At 51.8% G+C, this 19,576-nt stretch overlaps 1 long non-coding RNA gene across 1 annotated transcript; it reads left to right on the forward strand.

Annotated features, from left to right (window-relative positions):
- Window positions 1–6,099: 6,099 nt before the first annotated feature.
- LOC135269514 (uncharacterized) lies at window positions 6,100–12,346 on the forward strand. The gene is made up of 4 exons (XR_010337780.1): window positions 6,100–6,246; window positions 8,661–8,848; window positions 11,432–11,586; window positions 12,263–12,346. It is a non-coding gene; the product is annotated as an uncharacterized LOC135269514 (long non-coding RNA).
- Window positions 12,347–19,576: the final 7,230 nt, after the last annotated feature.

Below are 19,576 nucleotides of genomic sequence, written 5' to 3' on the forward strand. Positions count from 1 at the left end.
GCCAGGACTGAGCAGCGTGCTTGTGAAAAGTGGCTCTCGGCCCCTGGGTGACCCTCCCCATACCCCCCGCCCGGACCTCTCATCTCAGCTCTGGCTTCCCACCCTGGCCCAGAACCACAGGCCCAGGGGGAGCCCTGCACACATGGGCAGAGGAGGCCTTGGAACTTGGTTGCTGACCGCATCTGCTGGGTGTGCTACCTCCTCCATCAGACAAGGAATCACACCAGAGGCTGCCTGAGGGCCAGAGCTGCGTCTTATCCCGCAGACGAACACCCTGAGGACAGAAACAGCTTCATCTCCACCCTTGGAAAGAAGTGGGTCTTGAGGGTGGGGGTGGGTCCCTGCTACCTGCAGGAAGAGTGTCCTGAGGGCTCCTCCATCAAAAGACTCCAGGGCAGGGCTGTGTCTCCCCCATTAGGTTAGAAGGTTCTCAGAGGAAGGAGGGGCATTGCCTACCCCTTAACTCTTACACGATGGGAGCTGTGTTTTTCCCATCAGACTAGATGATCGGTGCGTTCCAGGGCTATGCTTCCCCATGAGATTAGAAGCTTTCAAGAGCAGGGGCTGTTCCTCCCTGATCAGAGAGGGGGCTCCTGAGGGACAGGCATTTTGTCTCCATGCTCAGTCCGGGGTCCCACTGAGCATGACCTGAGCCTCCTCTTCAGGCGGTGGCCCCCCCGTCTTCCTTCAGAGCCAGCACCTGGGAGACCTGTGCTGTAGGCGGCTGCTGTGGGCAGCAGGCAGGTGGAACGGCGCTGGGTGTCTGGGAGAAAGGAGGATGTGCGTGGACTGAGGGGAAGTGGGGGACTGAGGGGCAGGAAGCATGTATTAAGGAGAAGGTGGCTCAGAACGGGGTGCCCGCCCTGCCAGTCCATGCTGGCACCTCGTGCTCCCAGGGCAGAGGGCCAGGGGCACATTGGGGGATTCAGGGCTAGATTGGAGCTGATTTTCTCTCAGACTCAGCCCAACCCTGGCTGGCCTTACTATGGGTTACTTGGAGGGACCCTTAGGGGGACATGGAGGCTGGGGGCACTGGGATGTTGTTGGGGAGAAGTTGGGGAGGGGGCTCAGGAGATGTAAGCCTCACCTGGTCTTGCTGAGTCAGAGCTGGACAGGCCTCTGAGCATCAGCTACCCAAGCCCCTCCTTGGAGAGGGGGCAGAAGGTTGCACAGCCCGTCCCCGGGGTCTTAGGACAGCGACCTAGGGATCCTGACTCCTGGCCAGGTACCCCTTCCAAGCTGGTGACCCAGCTTGTGTTGTTAGAGAGGCCCCTCCCATATGAGTGGGGAAGAGAGAACCCCCACTTGCACCTAATTGTTAGCTCTGAGTCCAGATAGCCCAGGGGGCAGGGCAAGGAGTGTCTGGGAGCCTTCCTGATCAGCCCCCATCCTTTCTTCCAGCATCATCCCTCCTGCTTCCCTTGTATTATTCTCCTCTGGCTTTGCTAACCCATCCCTCTTAAAGTCTCGTGTAAAGGGTCACTTTACGTTTACATTTACAAGGTTGCAGCCGCACAGGCTGGCTGTGAGCAGAGAGTCTCCTTGGAGGTTCCTGCTTAATATCTGTGCACGTGTGAGTTGAGTTCCCACTCCACAGTACAGGGCTGCTGGAACGGTTGGTCAGGTTGTTCACTGCACAAAGAGGAGGAGTTGGGCCTGACTCCCCACCTGAGTGCCTCTTGTCAAGCTTTGTGCCTGACGTGGGGCTGCATCTATCCCAAAGAAGGGGCGTGCTTTTTTTCTACTTTGCACAAAGGTGCCTTATGGGCCAGCAGGGGCCCCGCCATGACACGGCCATATTTGTCTTAACATTTTCAAATACTTTTTCTCTCTTAAATTGTTGGGTAAACTGATGCTGCTGCAGGGTGCTGGGCCCTGTTTCTTAGGGACTTTGTGGCTCTAGATCACAGCTTGAGGAGCTCAAAGTGACCCCAGATCACAACTTCCCGGATGGTAAATTCAGACGATGGGTTGGCTTTATCTGTAAATTAAAATTTGGGCTTTTAAATATCTTGTAGTGAGCCTTGCACGGTGACTCACGCCTGTAATCCCAGCACTTTGGAAGGCTGCGGCAGGTAGATAGCTTGAGCTCACGAGTTCAAGATCAGCCAGGGCAACATAGAGAAATCCTGTCTCTACTAAAAATACAAAAATTACCTTTTTCACGAGTTTGCTGCCAGAACACAAGTGTCATGAAAACTCCCCCTAAAAGCCAAAATGGGAAAGGGAAGACTCACACTAACATTGTCGTCACTGGACACGTAGATTCGGGCAAGTCCACCACTACTGGCCATCTGATCTACAAATGCGGTGGCGTCGACAAAAGAACCATTGAAAAATTGGAGAAGGAGGCTGCTGGGATGGGAAAGGCTCCTTCAAGTCTGCCTGGGTCTTGGACAAACTGAAAGCTGAGTGTGAATGTGGTATCATCATTGATAACTCTGTATAAATCTGAGACCAGCAAGAACGACGTGACTATCACTGATGCCTCAGGACACAGAGACTTCATCAAAGACATGATTACAGGGACATCTCAGGCTGACCGCGCTGTCCTGATTCTTGCTGCTGGTACTGGTGAATTTGAAGCTGGTATCTCCAAGAATGGACAGGCCTGTGAGCAAGCCCTTCCGGCTTACATACTGGGTGTGAAACAGTTAATTATTAGTGGTAACAGAATGGGTTCCACTGAGCCACCCTACAGCCAGAAGAGATATGAGGAAATCGTTAAGGAAGTCAGCACTTACATTAAGAAAATTGGCTCCAACCCCGACAGTAGCATTTGTGCCAATTTCCGGTTGGAATGGTGACAGCATGCTGGAGCCAAGTGCTAACATGCCTTGGTTCAAGGGATGGAAAGTCACCTGTAAGGATGGCAATGCCAGCGGAGCCCGCTGCTTTGAGGCTCTGGACTGCATCCTGCCACCGACTCGTCCAACTGACAAGCCCTTGCACCCGCCCCTCCAGGATGCCTACAAAATTGGTGGTATTGGTACTGTTCCTGACAGCGGAGTTGAGACTGGTGTTCTCAGAGCTGGTGTGGTGGTGGCCTTGGCTCCAATATTACAACTAAAATAAAATCTGTCAACATGCACCATGAAGCTTTAAGTGAAGCTCTTCCTGGGGACAATGTGGGCTTCAATGTCAAGAATGTGTCTCTTGAGGATGTTTGTCGCCGGGCGTGGTAGCTCACGCCTGTAATCCCAGCACTTTGGGAGGCCGAGGCGGGAGGATCACGAGGTCAGGAGATCGAGACTATCCTGGCCAACATGGTGAAACCCCATCTCTACTAAAAATACAAAAATTAGATGGGTGTGGTGGCACGTGCCTGTAGTCCCAGCTACTTGGGAGGCTAAGGCAGAAGAATTGCTTGAACCCGGGAGGCGGAGGTTGCAGTGAGCCAAGATTGTGCCATTGCACTCCAGCCTGGTGCCTGGTGACAGAGAGAGACTCTGTCTCAAAAAAAAAAAGGAAAAGAGGATGTTCATCATGGCAGCGTCGCTGGTAAAAAGCTGGAAGATGGCCCTAAATTCTTGAAGTCTGGCGATGCTGCCATTATTGATATGGTTCCTGGCAAACCCATGTTTGTTGAGAGCGTCTCGGACTATCCAGGTGTGGGCCGCTTTCCCGTTCATGATATGAGACAGACAGTTGCGGTGGGTGTCATCAAAGCAGTGGACAAGAAGGTTGCTGGAACTGGCAAGGTCACCAAGTCTGCCGAGAAAGCTCAGAAGGCTAAATGAATATTCTCCCTAATACCTGCCACCCCGACTTAATCAGTGGTAGGAGAACGTCTCAGAATTGTTGGTTTCAATTGGCCATTAAAGTTTAGTGGTAAGACTCGTTAATGATAATGATGCACTGTAAAACCCTCAGAAGGAAAGGAGAATGTTTTGTGGACCAGTTTGATTTTCTTTTTTGCGTGTGGCAGTTTTAAGTTGCTAGTTTTTAAAATCAGAAATTTTTAATGGAATCGACTTGACCAAAAATTTGTCACAGAAGTTTGAGACCCATCAAAAAAGTTTAATGGGAAAAAAAAAATACAAAAATTAGCCAGGTTTGGTGGTGCATGCCTGTAGTCCCAGCCACTTGGGAGGCTGAGGTTGGGAGGATGGCTTGAGTCTGGGAAATGGAGGTTGCAGTGAGCCGAGATTGTGCCAGTGCACTCCAGCCTGGGCAATAGAGCCAGACCTTGTCTCATAAATAAAATCATAATAATAAAATAAAATAAAAATCTTGTAGTGAATGCTGTTTCTGGAAGGTTTTTGACTCTAATCCCCACCAGCTACACATGTGGTTACCTGATAATGCCTTTTCTGGTTTCTATCCTGATTTGGATGTGTTTTCACAACATGAAAAAAAAAATGTTTAATTGCTTATTGAAGTTCCTATACATTCAGTAAAGTATTTTAAGTGTATAGTTCAATGTGTGTTTACATATAACTACTCAGTGTAATCACCACTCAAGTTACAAGATACAGATCAAGATGCAGAACATTTCCAACACCCCAGAAGGCCCCTTCATGCCTGCTCTAAATGTACTTTTCTGACCTTCATCACCATAGATTAGTTTTGCCTGTTCTTGAACTTCATGTAACTGGAATCTCACAGTATTTAGTCTTTTGTGTTTGGATTCTCTTGCATATCAATATGTCTGTGAGGTTTATTCCTGTCTTTGCATGGAACTGTAGTATGTTCTTTTTCATTGCTGTATAATATTTCATTTAACAAAGGTGCTGTCATTTATGTATCCTTCTCTCTATTGATGGACATTTGGGTTATTTCCAATTTGTGGTTATTGAAAGTCAAGTTGCTATGAATGTCCTTGTTCATATCTTTTGGTGGGAAATGGTCTCATTCTTCTAGGGTGTCTAGGAGTGGAATTGCTGGGCCATATGTGTATTAGTCTGTTTTCACACTGCTATAAAGATCTACTTGAGACTGGGTAATTTATAAAGGAAAGAGGTTTAATTGACTCACAGTTCTGCATGGCTGTGGAGGCTGCAATCATGGTGGAAGGGGAAGTAAGCACCTTCTTCACAAGTCAGCAGGAGAGAGAGCAAGAGCACAGGGGAAACTGCCACTTTTAAACCATCAGATCTCATGAGAACTCCCTCACTATCCCGAGAGCAGCATGGGGGAAACTGCCCCATGATCCAATCACCTCCTCCCAGGTTCTTCCCTTGACACATGGGGATTACGATTGGATATGAGACTTGTGTGGGGACACAGAGCCAGATCGTATCACAGGGAAAGTATGTGTCATGCTCCAACTCTAATAGATACCACCAAACAGCTTTCCAATGTGATCCTACCACTTTCCATTCTCATGGGCAGTGTCTGAGAGTTCTAGTTGTTCCATATCCTCACCAACACTTGGTATTGTGAGACTTTTTACCTTTGGCCAACCTGGTGGGAGTGTGGTGGAGTCTCCTTTTGGTTTTCATTTGCATTTCCCTGGTGACTAAAGAAGTCGAGAATCTTTTCCTATGTTTATTGGCCTCTTGGTATCTTTACTGTTTTTAAGTGAAGTGTCTGTTCAATTTTTTTTCTGGGCGGGGAGCGGGAAGGGCAGCAAGGATAGAGTCTCACTTTATCACCCAGGCTGAAGCGCAGTTTTGCAATCTCGGCTCACTGCAACCTCTGCCTGCTGGGTTCAAGCGATTCTCCTGCCTTAGCCTCTGGAGTAGCTGGGATTACAGGTGTGTGCCACCGTGCCTGGCTAATTTTTGTATTTTTAGTAGAGATGGGGTTTCGCCATGTTGGCCAGGCTGGCCTCGAGCTCCTCACCTCAGGTGATCCGCCCGCCTCAGCCTCCCAAAGCGCTAGGATTACAGGCGTGGGCCACTACATCTGGGGATTTGTTTTTGCTCATTAAAAAAAATCAGGCAGTCTGCTTTTTTCACATTTATTTGTAGGTGTTCCTTATAAATTCTGGATGGGAGCTCTGTGTCAGATAATACGGATTGTGAATTACCTCCTCTATTAGCAAATTTAGCTCACTTCTTCATCGACTCATTCCAAGGGCATCCATAGTGAATGGGCCGGACCCAATGCTGGGTGCTGGGTTACCAAAATGCACATGAGGTAGCCCTCGTTCTTGAAGAGAGTTGGACCCTGGTGGAGGAGACAGGCATTTAGAACGAGCAAGAAATAAAGGTGGCTGTTAAGAGGTCAGCTCCCTTCGCCAAAGCAACTTTTGATTTACTTACAAAAGTTTTCTTAAGATTTCTTCAGGACTCAGGTCAGGTGAAAAGCAAGGTTTCTCTGTGTTTGTTTTCTGGGCTGGGTTTTTAATTCCTTGCAGTGAGTGCTGCTGTTAGAAGCTTCTCCTGACTTTTTTGCTCATCAGCTGATCGCTCCCTTGGTTTCCACCCTGTTTTGGGGAGCATTAGGCTGGACCCACCAGGATGTGGTCAAATTTTTGGCCCTGGAATCCAGTTCCTGGTGCTCAGGGTGGGTAAGTCAGACCCAGCCAGCAGGGCGGAGGCTTTGGTGGGGAGTGGGGGTGGGGCCAGGCTGGTGAATGCTCTGGAAAACTGGGTCCAGTTTAGAAATCTTCACCTCTCCTGGGAAAACTGGCCATGTCAGGCAGAGCCAGGCTTCCCCTCCCACCCCTTGGGCTGCCAGCCCTGACGGGGACTCAGGAGGCTGTGAGTGGGATGGGGACAGAGGCCAACACATTGGAGTGAAGGGGCTACAATGAGGTCACAGGGGGTGAGAGTGCATGAAAGTCGGGCCCAGGACATGGGAGAAGCCCACGGCCAATCAGTGCACGAATGATGGGGACACCTTGGCAGGCTTGGGGGACATTGTGTCCTGGAGTCTGAGAACAGGCACAGAAGGGCAGTGCACAGGGCGCCGGTCAGGGCATGAGCCCTACATTCTAGCGTGGGCCCTGTTCCCAGCTCCCCACGTACCACTCAGCTTCCTTCTCCATTCTCTGCTCTTGTGGCCCATGGGTCATTAAGGGACCAACAGCTCTGACATCTCTGTTGTTTATCTAGGAAGGAGGCACTGTGAACACCTGGGAACGGGTAGGGGTGGGCCTTGGGGAGCCCAGAGCGACCACAGGGAAGCAAGGGGTGTGCTGGGCACAGGGGCCTGACATCCAGTCCCTTCCTCACACCGCTGTTCCACTGTCACCTCCCAGGAAGGCTCCCAGCCCTGACTGAATCCAGAGCCTATGTTACTGGGGGAACCTCTCTAGTTCATCATCTCAGATACCAAAGGTTAAGAAAAAAAAGTTACCTACAGGCAGAAGGTTTGAGGCCCGGTTGGCATGGCAACTCCCTTAATTCCTACCACTGCGAGAATAACCACACCTGGCCGAGCACAGGGGCTCACGCCTGTAATCCCAGCACCTTGGGAGACCAGGGCAGGTGGATCACTTGAGGTCAGGAGTTCAAGACCAGCTTGTCTTTATTAAAAACACAAAAATTAGCTGAGTGATGGTGGTGCATGCCTGTATTCCCAGCTACGCGGGAGGCTGAGGCAGAAGAATGGCTTGAACCTGGGAGGTGGAGTTTGCAGTGAGCCAAGATTGCTCCACTGCACTGCAGCCCGGGCAACAGAGTGAGTGAGACTCCATCTCAAAAATAACCACACCCTTGCTAAACTCCCAATAATCGGAGGTGTCAGGCAAGCCATCACATTCTTCCTGTCTTGGACTTACAACCCAGACCACTATAGCTGTGACCGGATGGAGGAACTGCCTTACAAGCATTCTCTTTTTCTTTTTTTTTTTTTTGAGGCAGGGTCTCACTCTGTTGCCCAGGCTGCAGTGCAGTGGCATGAACGTGGCTCACTGCATCCTCGACCTTCCAGGCCCATGGGATCCTTCCACCTTAGCCTCCTGAGTAGCTGGGATTACAGGCATGTACCACCATGCCCGGCTAATTTTTTTATTTTTTGTAGAGACGGGGTTTCGCCATGTTGCTCAGGCTGGTCTCGAACTCTTGAGCTCAAGCAATTCACCTTGCCTTGGCCTCCCAAAGTGCTGGGATTACAGGCATGAGCCACTGCGCCTGGCCTCACACACCCTCTTCTGATACATAACTGCAGACCTTAACCATTTCAGCAGCTTATAGAGGCTGCAAACAAACTTTGTGTCCTACACCTTTTGCTGTAAAGAGCCAAATTCCACCTCATTTTAGTACTAGAACCCTAGCCCAGTGTGAACACGGAATGTGCGTTACACTGTTGTGCCTGTGTGCATACGCTCCCCTCCCTTCATAAATATGGGTAGTCTTTCCCCCAGACCTGCTGAATATGTATGACTCTATTGCGTGATCTGGGCTCTGTGAGGCACAAAACCCAAGCTTCCCTTCCCTGCTCCCTGAGAGAGCACCTTGCAGCATGCCAGAGACTGCCTCTTCCTGGTTTGCAAACTCATAGCACCAGCAAAGCTCCTTTCTGCCATTTCACCACCCCGAAGGGCTTTTGGACAACACGTTTGTCTGGGAAGAGCTGCCTTGTAATCTCTGTATCTGCCTCAGACTCTGCCAGCACCAGATTGGGAGCTCTGTGAAGACACGGGCTGTGTCCCACCCTTGCAGCAGCATGCTGGGTTGGGGATACGTGGGGATGTGTGGTGCAGCCCTGAGCAGCCTCAGGCAGACTCCCTGCATCCTTGTCCCCAGTATGCTCCTTCCTTGGGTCAGGAGGCTGGCGCAGAGGCCACGCAGATCACAGCATCTGTGCCTCCCTGACCCCCAGGAACCATGAGTGCTGTCTCCTGAAGGTTCTGGAAGCCCGGGATCAGCCTACAAGGCACCAGGGCCACCTAGGAGGCTGGAAATGAGGACCCAAGGCCCCAGAGGTCATGTAGGCAAGGTGAGGGTCAGGAGAGGTGAGCCTAAGGACCCTCAGAGGCCATAACGCTACCCCCCTCCACCCAAATGATGCAGACAGGAAAACAGTGGCCCAGACTGGACCACCATGGCCCAGGAGGATCTCTGACTTGTCCCACAGCCAGGAAGTGTCCCTCTCTTCCCAGCCTGCTGTATCCCAGGACACAGGGCATATGTGTGGAGGGGGAGGGGCTGCAGGGCAAGGTGGCCCACACTTTGGCTCGGGGCAGGGATGGGACCGGGACACACAGGAAGACAGTCTGGAGGTCCCGGGGAATGTCAGGAGCATGAGCTCACGCTTGGGCAGCTGTCCTGGGTGACCTGTGGGGCTCTCTTCCTCTCCCAGTCAGGCTCTGCTCCCTGTCCCTTCCTTGTTGGTTGCAGGAGGCCATGGCGTGCGAAGGCGTGTGCCAGGAGCTGCCACTCAGTGTGAGTCAGCGTGCTGGCCCTCCCTCCCTTTCTCCAGGGGGCCGAGGACTTTGTGGGGAGCCTGAGGACACGCTTGGCTGATGTCACTGTGGGGGGTGTACAAATGGCCACCCTGCTGCCTGTTGGTTCTACGTGAGACTCTAGGCTGAAGGGGGTGGGGAGACACAGATGCCACCAGTGGGGCCTGGTTCCTAGAAGAGAGGGCAAGTCTGGGCAGTCTCAGAGGTGCCCTTCCCAGAAAAGAGAGCGGAGGCAGGAGGTGGGCACGGAGAATGCAGAGGGGCGGGCGTTGACGGCTTCTAGAGTGTTGGCCACCGCCCATCTGAGAAGACCTGGAGCCTCATTACCAAAGACTTAATGAGTTTCGCTTTGTTTTCTTAGGAGCCAGGCAAGGTGCCAGGGGAGCCGGTTTCCAGCCCCAGGCTCTGCAGCTGGCTGCTGTGTGACCTGGAGCCAGGCACTTCCCCTCTTTGGGCCTCTGTCTCCTTATCCATGACCTTCCTGCCTGCACCCTGACATTCAGTGTCATCGGCCAAGTCACCCAATGGCACTCAGCTTCAGTTTCTTCACCTGCAGGTTAGGGATAAGAACAGTCATCCACCTGGGAGGCGTCAAGGGAGCGTGGCCCCAGCACCCAGCCCGTGCACAAGTTCAGTGGTCACTACCTGTCTCCCCAAGCCCTGCCTGAGTGCCAGGAGCAGCAGGCTTGGGCCAGGGGAGCGCCCAGGGAAGCCCCCAGGGAAGCGGAAAGTGCAGCGCACATGGGCTCTGGGGCTCGTGTTCCTGGCTCTGTCCTGCCTGCCTTGGAGCTGCCTCCTGTTCTCCCTCGCAGTGTCGTCTCTCTTTGTTCTGTCCCTCTCTCTGTCCTTCAGTTTGTCCCTCTCCAGCTCAGTCTCTGGCTGTCTCAGTCCCTCTGCACCTCACTGTCTCTTCCTTCCTCTGCGCCTCTCTTCCTGTCCTGGGCTCTCTCTCTCTTTTGTCCCTGTTTTGGGCTTTCTCTGTCTCTGTCTCTCTTTTTTTTTTTTTGAGACAGGGTCTCTCTCTGTCACCCAGGCTGGAGTGCAATGGCACCGTCTCAGCTGTCAGCTCATTACAACCTCTGCTTCCCGGGTTGAAGCGATTCTCCTGCCTCAGCCTCCCAAGTAGGTGGGACTACAGGCGCACGCCAGCACACCCAGCTAATTTTTGTATTTTTAGCAAAGACGGGGTTTCACTATGTTGGCCAGGATGGTCTTGATCTCTTGACCTTGTGATCTGCCTGCCTCGGCCTCCCAAAGTGCTGAGATTACAGGTGGGAGCCACCGCGCCCGGTCGTCTCTCTGTCGTTCATTCGGCTTCTTTCCGCCTCCGTTCATTTCTCCGTAGGTCTCTGGCCCCTGCACTCCCTTTCTCCTCCCATGCTGTCCTCTCTGGAGGCCCCTCTGGCTTCACTGAGCCACAAGCCCGGGCTGGGGTAGGAAGGAGCAGGAGCTGTGTTGTCAGAGGACGCTGAGTGCCCCAGTCAGGGTGATGGGGGCCGGCCAGCCTAAGAGCTCTGCTGAGGGGCCGCTGAATCCTCTTCCCAGGGGACATGGGGGCCACTGGCCAGCTGTGGGATGGGTGGTTGAGGACTCTCATACCACTGCAAGTCTAGATGGTTTTCACTTACATCAGCTTCCTGATCCCCCTGAGCCAAAGGCATAGAGTGTCCCTGTCCCTGTCCTTCTGGAATGTGCAGTCTTACTTACCAGAGTAACAAGGGGAATAGAGTTGAAACAGGTGGTTTCCCAGTGCAGAAGCCTGTAGGGGCGGCTTAGAGAATAGCACATTCCCTGGGAGCCAGAAACATCTGGGAGGGCTTCCTGGAGGAGGCAGATCATGAAGGATCAGGATGGGGACTGACATATACTGAGTGCCTGCTGGTACTTTACAAACATCAGCAAATTGGGAGATAAGCACAGCCACCTCCCTGGGAGGTGTCAAGAGGCATGTGTTGTAAAGGCCCAGAGTGGTGAAGCGTCCACCATGGTCACCCAGCTGGTGAGTGGTAGCCTCAGGTGGAGCCTGCTGCTGTCCCCATGCTCTATCCACTACTCGTGTGGCTTGCCTTACTTGTGTGACCATTGTTTCTTCCCCTCCACCCCCGGTGCCACTTCCTTTCTCCCTGGTTGTAGGGGAAAGAACATGGGCTGTGTGGCCTTGGGCCAATTGCTTGCCCTCTCTGGGCCTTCTTATTGGTGACCAATCAGACACTTTCTGAGAGCATCTATGCAACCTCTGGCTCCTGCACCAGGGCTACGGGAACTTCTGGAGGGAGAAAGATGAGCGGGTAGGCTTCGACACCTGCCTGCTTTGTCTTGAGTGTCTACTATTTAATGAGTTTTAAATGCAAACCTCCAGGGCTTCTGAGTTACCTCTAAGCCTTCTCCTTTCCTGACTTTTTGGGAGTGTGTGTATCCCTATTCCATCATCCCAGACATCAAGGCCCTTCTGAGAGGGGCCTCTTCCTAGCTCTGGGCTAGGCCCCAACCTCGGCCATTTCCAAGGCCGACAGGAACTGGAAGTTTTGCACTCATGCCCTGGGAGGCTCAGGCTGTAAGGGCTGCTGGAGTGATGAAGTTGGGCGGCTGGTGTCCAGAGGACCTTCATGGTGTGGGGACAGGTGGAAACTGGGTGTCTCTTGAACTCTCTTGCGACCAGGCCTCTGTCCAGGAGGGCTGCTGGGAGCCAGGGGGTCAGACACCAGACAGTCGCACCTTTGGCAGGGCTCAAGTCGGGGTTGTGTGACGCAACGGGGGGTTGGTGCCTGCAATCTACAGGCACCAACAACCCATGAGGGGACACAGGTGCCTGCTGGCTTCATCCTCCTTGGAGCCAGTGGGATGGAGAACTAAAATACAAGCTCTGGAGCCCCATGGACTGGGGTTGCCTCTCTGCTTCCATCCTGATTAGCAAGAGACCTTGGCTGCATTCCTTAAACTGACAGACTTTTCCCCTCTACAAAGCAGAGACAGTAGCAGGGCTCCCGTCCTGGGTCTGTTGCAAGGGTTAAGGGTGATGTCTGCAAAGCGCTTAGTCAGAGCCGGCATTCTGTAAGTGCTCAGTAAATGCTGGCTCCCATTATTAGCACCCCTTCCCTCCACGCCCTCAGCATATCCCTTTATCACGGTGGAATAATCAACTCCCAGCTAACAACTCCCCATCAACTGTGCTCACCTATAAGGCAGGCTGCGTCCGGCTCCTCTTCATCTATTCGTTGCCTGGCCTGTGCTAAGGGCCCAAGAAACGTCTGCTGAATAAATGAGTGATTTGGGGAAAGGTGCAGAGCCCTTCTGTCCTGCGAAGGTTCTTGTGAGACAGTCTCTTGCCAGCAACCTGGCTTGTGAGATCCACAGTGGGCAGGCCAGATCTAGATGGTGAGCCTCCACTGGGCAGAGCTGCCTTGTGAAAGAAAAAGAGAGTTTTCCAAGAAACTATGATAGGCGGCCCCCAAGAATCCAAGTCTCTAACTCTGGGGCCAATTTTCTGTCTTACCTCGGTTTGCCTCTCCCTGGCTGTGCGGTTTAAGGCAAGTCACTCTCTCCCTCTGTCTTCACGTGTTCAAGGAAGCAGACGGGTCCAAGTTTCATCGAAGGGGCTGCCGAACCGTAAGCCCTGCACTGGGGGATGCCCACAGAGGTGCTGCCCCACCCGCTTTCCGGGTATGAGTGTCCCCCAGCTCTGAGTGAATCAGTAGAAGGTGCTGGACCTGGACTGATTCTCACAGTGGAACCTCAGCTCTAGCCCCAGCTTGGCTGACTTTGGAGGACTTTGGTGGCCGCTCTGGCAGCTGCAAGGAAGACCCAATGCCAGGGAGGGCAACTCCACATTCCCTGGCACCGTTCAAACAAAGGTTTGGCGAAAACAAAGAATTCTCATGGAGAAGAGTCTGAAGGACCCAAACACATATTTCTGTAGACGCCTCATCCCAAAATAAACCCATGGGTCAAGCCAGACCCAAATATAAGGGTGTGTGAACCACATGGTTCAATATTCCACACTTTCTCCATCCACGAAACCCCGCCCAGGGTGGGAAGGGGATGGATTTCCCTCAGTTCTCAGGGCCTAGAAGAGCAGGGCTTTTTTCCGTCAACTGGTTTAGTTTTACTTTGTGAGCACCATGAATCATAAAACTGGTTATATTTTCTTTTTTCTCCTGGGCCACTAGGGAACTCACAGTGAAATCTAACAACCAGAGAGGATGTCCAGACCTGTCTTTTTCTTTCTTTCCTAATTCTTTGACTTAATTTCCTCACAGGGCATATTTTATGGGCAGTCTTAATTTTTTTTATTAGGATGTGGGATGTAAATCCATGAAAGAAATAGCAGTGCTGAGTCTTCCAGTGGAGTGGGTGCTGGAAGGAAAAAGGTGGAGTTAGGGAAGGGGAGGGGAGAGCAGGAAGGTCGGTGATGGGCAGAGATTCATGGAGACCCCCCAGGTCAGGGAGCAATCCCCACGGGGCAGCAGGAATGCTCAGAGGAATTTTGATCAGGACAGTGGTCGGGCACTGAGTGAAGAGAGGTCCCTCAGGGGTCTAATCTCAGGGGGCTTGAGTGCCAGGCAAAGCTTCTATGTCTTGAGCATCAACTATATGCCAGGCACCTTTTATATATATTGTTTCTTACTTCTAAATTATTTCAGACTTTAGGCCGGGAGTGGTGGCTCATGCCTGTAATCCTAGCACTTTAGGAGGCCGAGGCGGGCGGATCATGTGAGTTCAGGAGTTCGAGACCAGCCTGGCTAACATGATGAAACCCCATCTCTACTAAAAATACAAAAATTACCTGGGTGTGGTGGTGCACACCGGTAATCTCAGCTATACAGGAGGCTGAGGCAGGAGGATTGCTTGAGCCTGAGAGGCAGAGGTTGCAGTGAGCTGAGATTGTGCCATTGCACTCCAGGCTGGGCAACAAAGTGAGACTCTGTTTCAAAAGAAAGTAATAATAAAATAAATGAATGAATAAATAAATAAATAAATAAATATTTCCAGATTTGACCAATTAGGAGACTGAGCCTCGGAGAAGTTAAATCACTTGCCCAGAGCCCTGAAATCGGAGAAGTAGCTGCACCCTGACTGGAACCCTAGATGGTAGGGTCCCTTAGTCCTCCTTCACCTTGGGGGGATCCAGGGAAGGCTTTTCAGCCGGGGAATGATGCAACTGGATACACGTGTCAGAGGGAACACGACTGCCTGCAGCAAGGAATGCAGTGAGCCTGGGGCCAGGGAGCTCAGGAGCTGCTGAGCTCTCAGCTGAGAGAGGGTGACTGGAACCAGGATGGTGATGGTAGAGGTGAGGGTGGGGGCAAAGAGGAAGGGAAGGGCCAAGAGGTGTTTGGGAGGTAGAGCTGATGGTCAGCAGGGGTGAGGGAGTGGGAGGGAGAGAGCGCCTGGGCTGGCTTGGCGGCTAGGGTGGAGGCAATGCCACTTGCTGAGATGGGAAAAGCCAGCTGGGGGCAGGGAAGGGGCTGACGTGCTTGGAGGCTGCTGAGTTGGCCACCTGTGGGGATGACTCGTCTGGTCACAGCCCCCCGAGGGCAGAGGACACACGCCTGCTCAGCTGGCGCTGTGCCATGTCCCGCCCTGCCCCGCGACGCTATCGTTAACACTGCTGATGTGGCCACATGGAGCCTTGGATGTCCCCAGACCCGAGGAGGGACTTAGTAATTGCTGTAGGTCCGCAGTGCCCAGCAGAGCCTGGGCCTGGATTTTGGGTGCTGAGGGGACAGTGTGGATTGAGTTAGGTGACTCCTGGTCCTCCCTACTTCCTGCCATTGGAGCCTCTGCCCCGTCCTCTGGCCCTGTGGGAATCAGTGGGTGCCCTATTTTCTCACAATGGCCAAGTCAGACCCACCAAGGCTTCTCCCCCACTCACCAGGCGGTCTGGGATCCTGCCCTGGGTGCCAGGACATAGAAAGAGGTTGGAGAGATCCCAGAGGGGTGGGTCAATACAGGCAGCTGAGCAGACTCGGCAGGCGTCGAGGACTCTGACTTCTGGAACAGCACCTGTGTGTAAAAAGTGCCTAATAGATGTTTCTTGAATGAAGGAAGACTTTGGATCCAAATTTGGCTTCTTGTGACTTTACTGTGTCACCTTGGGTGAGTCACTCCTTCTCTCTGTGCTGCGGTTTACCCAGCTGGAAAATGAAGGAGCTGGATTGATAGTCTCTAAGACCCTTCCAGCTTGAAGTTGGAAGGTTCTGGCGAGCAAATGGAACTATCCCTGTGGTGCCTGGTGGTGCCGGGAGGGGAGAACGGCCTCAGACAGGGGGTTCTAAGAAGTGGGCTCTGCCGATCCTCCCTACCTTCCTCCATGGGGTCCTAGGTGAGCTCAGGCACAGCAGGCAGTGTGTGTGTGTGTGTGTGTGTGTATGTGTGTGTGTTAGAGGGAGAGATCCCTCAGACTAGAAGAGCCCACAGCTGATGTCAACAAGAGTAGCCCTAGAACCTACCCTGATTGGTCTCAAGGCCCGAGGCGGGCAATTTCCAGGCCCTGATGGTGCCAAGGCTCACTGGGCCCACATTGCTTACTGAGTGAAGAGAGGTCCCTCAGGGGTCTAGTCTCAGGGGCCTTGAATGCCAGGCAAAGCTTCTATGTCTTGAGCATCAGCTATATGCCAGGCACCTTTTACAAATATTTGTAATGATTTCTCCAGCCAGACTTATTCCCTCCACCACCCTCCTTACCCACCAACACACAATAACCAATGCTGGGGGCTCAAACTTGTGGCCCAAGAGCTGGGTCTGGCCTACCGACGGGTTTTGTTTGACCTCAGTATTCTGTTTCTGAGAAACAGACTGAGCGCGTGAGCCCAGCAGGCTCTGTCCCCGCTGCCGCAGTGGCCACCCCTCCCTATTGTCTCCCAGCTGGCAGCTTCACACATTTATATTATCTGCCTGCCCCCTGAAGGTGTCTGAATTTGGAAACTCTGATCTAGCTCAACACCCCATTTTGTAAATAGGGAGACGGGGGGTGGGGTGGGGGTGGCGGTGGGGGTGATGGTGGGGTTGATCCTAGTGTTTCCGAATGAAAAAGGTCCACCTGCTTGTTCTCGTGGTCCAATGAAGAGACGCAGACAGACTGAGAAAGAATGAAGTTTATTTCTGCAACCGGTTACAGGGAGAAGGTCGGAGTAACTCACAAGACCAACTGAAAATTACAAGTTTTTCTCCAGTGCTTACGTACGTTCTAAGCTCTATGCTTACATGCGGGAGTGTACACCTTACCAGCAGATCTGTTTCATTCCATCTTTATCTAATCTTTCGGGTCTAGGGTCTGGGAAGTTTTGTTTGTTTTTTATGCAGAGCCTCACTCTGCTGCCCGGGCTGGAGTGCAATGCTGTGATCTCAGCTGACTGCTACCTCTGCCCCTGGCTTCCAGCGATTCTCATGCTTCCGCCTCCTGGGTAGCTGGGTTTACAGGCGCACACCACCACATCTGGCTAGTTTATTGTTTTAGTAGAGATGGGGTTTTGCCGCGTTGCCCAGGCTGGTCTGGAACTCGTGGTTTCAAGTGATCCATCCACCTTGGCCTCCCAAAGTGCTGGGATTACAGCCATGAGTCACCGTGCCCGGCAGAAAGTTTCTTAATCTTAAGTGGGCCCTGGTACTAGGTGTATATGTAAGAATACTTTTATTATTCATCAGACTTTAGGGTCTGAGAAAACCCAGGCGGGGTCTTAACGGGTTTGTTTTCGCATTCCAGCCCCCATCCTTGGGCACCATTTCCCCCAGTTCGCTAATGTTTAACGTGTGCATTCATCAGAATGAGAGGAAAGTGTTAGTGGCTGCTCTGGCTGCTGATGGAAACCAGGCTTGCCTCACTAGGTTCAGGGAATCTTAGTCCATAGACTCCTGCTTTCCTGGGTTCTGTATCCATGGGGTAAACTTAGCCCTTGCCTTGGTGCCTTTAGGGCTAATGTACCTTGCAGTTGCAGATCAATAACATCTGCAATAGGAAAGACTATTTCAAAAAGATCTTCAAAATCAAAAGTAACCAAATAAATGTTTACGCCATTATCACCAAGTTCTCATTTTCCGATCTCTGCTCCAATATCGTTTCTTCAGATTGGCCTTCTCTGATCACTCCACTTAAAGCATCATCCCATCCCCTCCTCTCCTCTGTGTTATTTGTCCGAATCACTTCCTCACATCAGTTTCTATCCCACCAGCTCCCTACCTGCCTGTCCTCCTGGATGCCCCATGAGGGCTGGGGTTTGGTCTGTCTTATTCACTGTGGTATTTCCAGGGCCAAGGATAACGTCTGGCACATTTTAGGCACTCAAAAAAGTCATTGAAGAAGAGGGAAAAATGAGAGCCTGGCCATCGTAGCCCCAGCACCAGACACCTTCCCTGTAGCAAATTTCTTGGGTTGTTCCAGGGACTTCCTGGGGTCGTCTTACAGTCCTATGATCCCTGGCAGCTGGCAGGCCTCTACCCTGCATGGGGCCCTGTTTCAAGTTAAGTGGGGCTGGCCTCCCAGCTTTATGTCCTCCTCCAGAGGGGAAGGAGGCAGTGATGTCACAGAGTCTCCCACCCTTGCTCCTCCCCAGTCTGACCGATCAAGACTGAAAATCTCAAGTTCAAAGAGACCACAGCATGGGTGTGCAGGATGTGCTGTTTGTGGGTTGTAGGCAGGGCAGGGGCCCAGGCAGGTCATGGTGTCTTAAAAGAATGTTGTTTGAGCTGGAAGAATGAAAAAGGGAGGCGGGGAAGGAATAGCAGAGGGTGGGCAGAGAAGCCAAAAGGAGGAAACGCATCTTATTTTTCCTTGAAGAGAGAATAATGAGGGTGGCTTCATTTTTTTTCAACAGTAAAGCTGTTGTTTGCTCATGAAAATGATTCAAACAATACATAAAAGCATGAGGAGGAAATGATCTGATATTGTGCCTTCCAGGGATCTAGTCAACCATCAGCCCCCCAGGGTCAGATGCCCTGGGCTCAAGTCCTGATGGGACCAACTTCCAACTGTGGACATGAGAGGGTCCCCAACTTGCCTGTGCCTCAGTTTCTTTTACTGTCAAATAGAGATGCCCTGATCCTCCTCTCTGCCTACCCTCTGCTATTCCCTCCTTGCCCCCCTTTCTCTTTGCTCCATCTCAAAGAACATTCTTTTTTTTTTCGAGGTGGAGTCTTGCTCTTTCGCCCAGGCTGGAGTGCAGTGGCGTGATCTTGGTTCACTGCAACCTCTCCCTCCTGGGTCTAAGCAATTCTCCTGCCTCAGCCTCCGGAGTAGCTGGGATTACAGGCATGCGCCACCACGCCCAGCTAGTTTTTGTGTTCTTAGTAGAGACAGAGTTTCACCATGTTGGCCAGGTTGATCTTGAACTCTTGACCTTATGATCTGCCTGCCTCAGCCTCCCAAAGTGCTGGGATTACAGGCATGCACCACCACACCCAGCTAGTTTTTGTGTTCTTAGTAGAGACAGAGTTTCACCATGTTGGCCAGGCTGGTCTTGAACTCTTGACTTCATGATCTGCCTGCCTCAGCCTCCCAAAGTGCTGGGATTACAGGCATGAGCCACCACATCCGGCCCAAAGAACATTCTTTTAAGACACCATGACCTGCCTGGGCCCTTGCCCTGCCAACAACTGGCCAAGGAACATCCTGCACGTCCATGTGGTCTGTTTGAACTTGGGATTCCAGGCTTGATTGACACCTGCCACCCAGTATTATTGTGAGGATTAGATAAATGAATACATGGAAACATCTTAAAACAGTGCCTGGCACATGGTGAGTGCCATATATGTGTTTGCACTGTCATTATTGTCATCGTCATCCCCACCATCACCATCACCATCACCATCACCATCACCATCATCATCATCTTCAGCTCTTTATACACCAGCCTGCCTTTCTTCCTTCCTCCCTTTTTCCTATCAGTTCACCTATCCATCTGTCTGTCCATCCACCCACCTACCCATCCATCCACCCACCCACCCACCCACCCACCCATCCATCCATCCGTTCATCCATCCATTTAATCTTCTCTAATGGGAACACGCCCATGTGCTCTGCAGGAAGCTGCTTTTGCACTCCGCATTCCATTCCATGTGAAATGGACACGCTTATGTCAATAACTACTGTTAAACAAAATGACGGAGGTCCTGGTAAACTGGGGTTTGGGTGATGGAAAATCATCTCTGAACACCTGTTTTCCTGGGTTCTGTATCCATGGGGTAAAATTAGACTTTCTCTTGGTGTCTTTAGGTGTAATGAACTTTGCAGATCAATAATATTTGCAATAAGAAAGATTATTTCAAAATGATCTTCAAAATCAA

The sequence above is a fragment of the Aotus nancymaae genome, unplaced genomic scaffold (assembly GCF_030222135.1).
Source record: "Aotus nancymaae isolate 86718 unplaced genomic scaffold, 86718_ANA_hifiasm-v0.15.2.pri h1tg000053l, whole genome shotgun sequence".
In the NCBI taxonomy this organism is placed as follows: Eukaryota; Metazoa; Chordata; class Mammalia; order Primates; family Aotidae; genus Aotus; species Aotus nancymaae.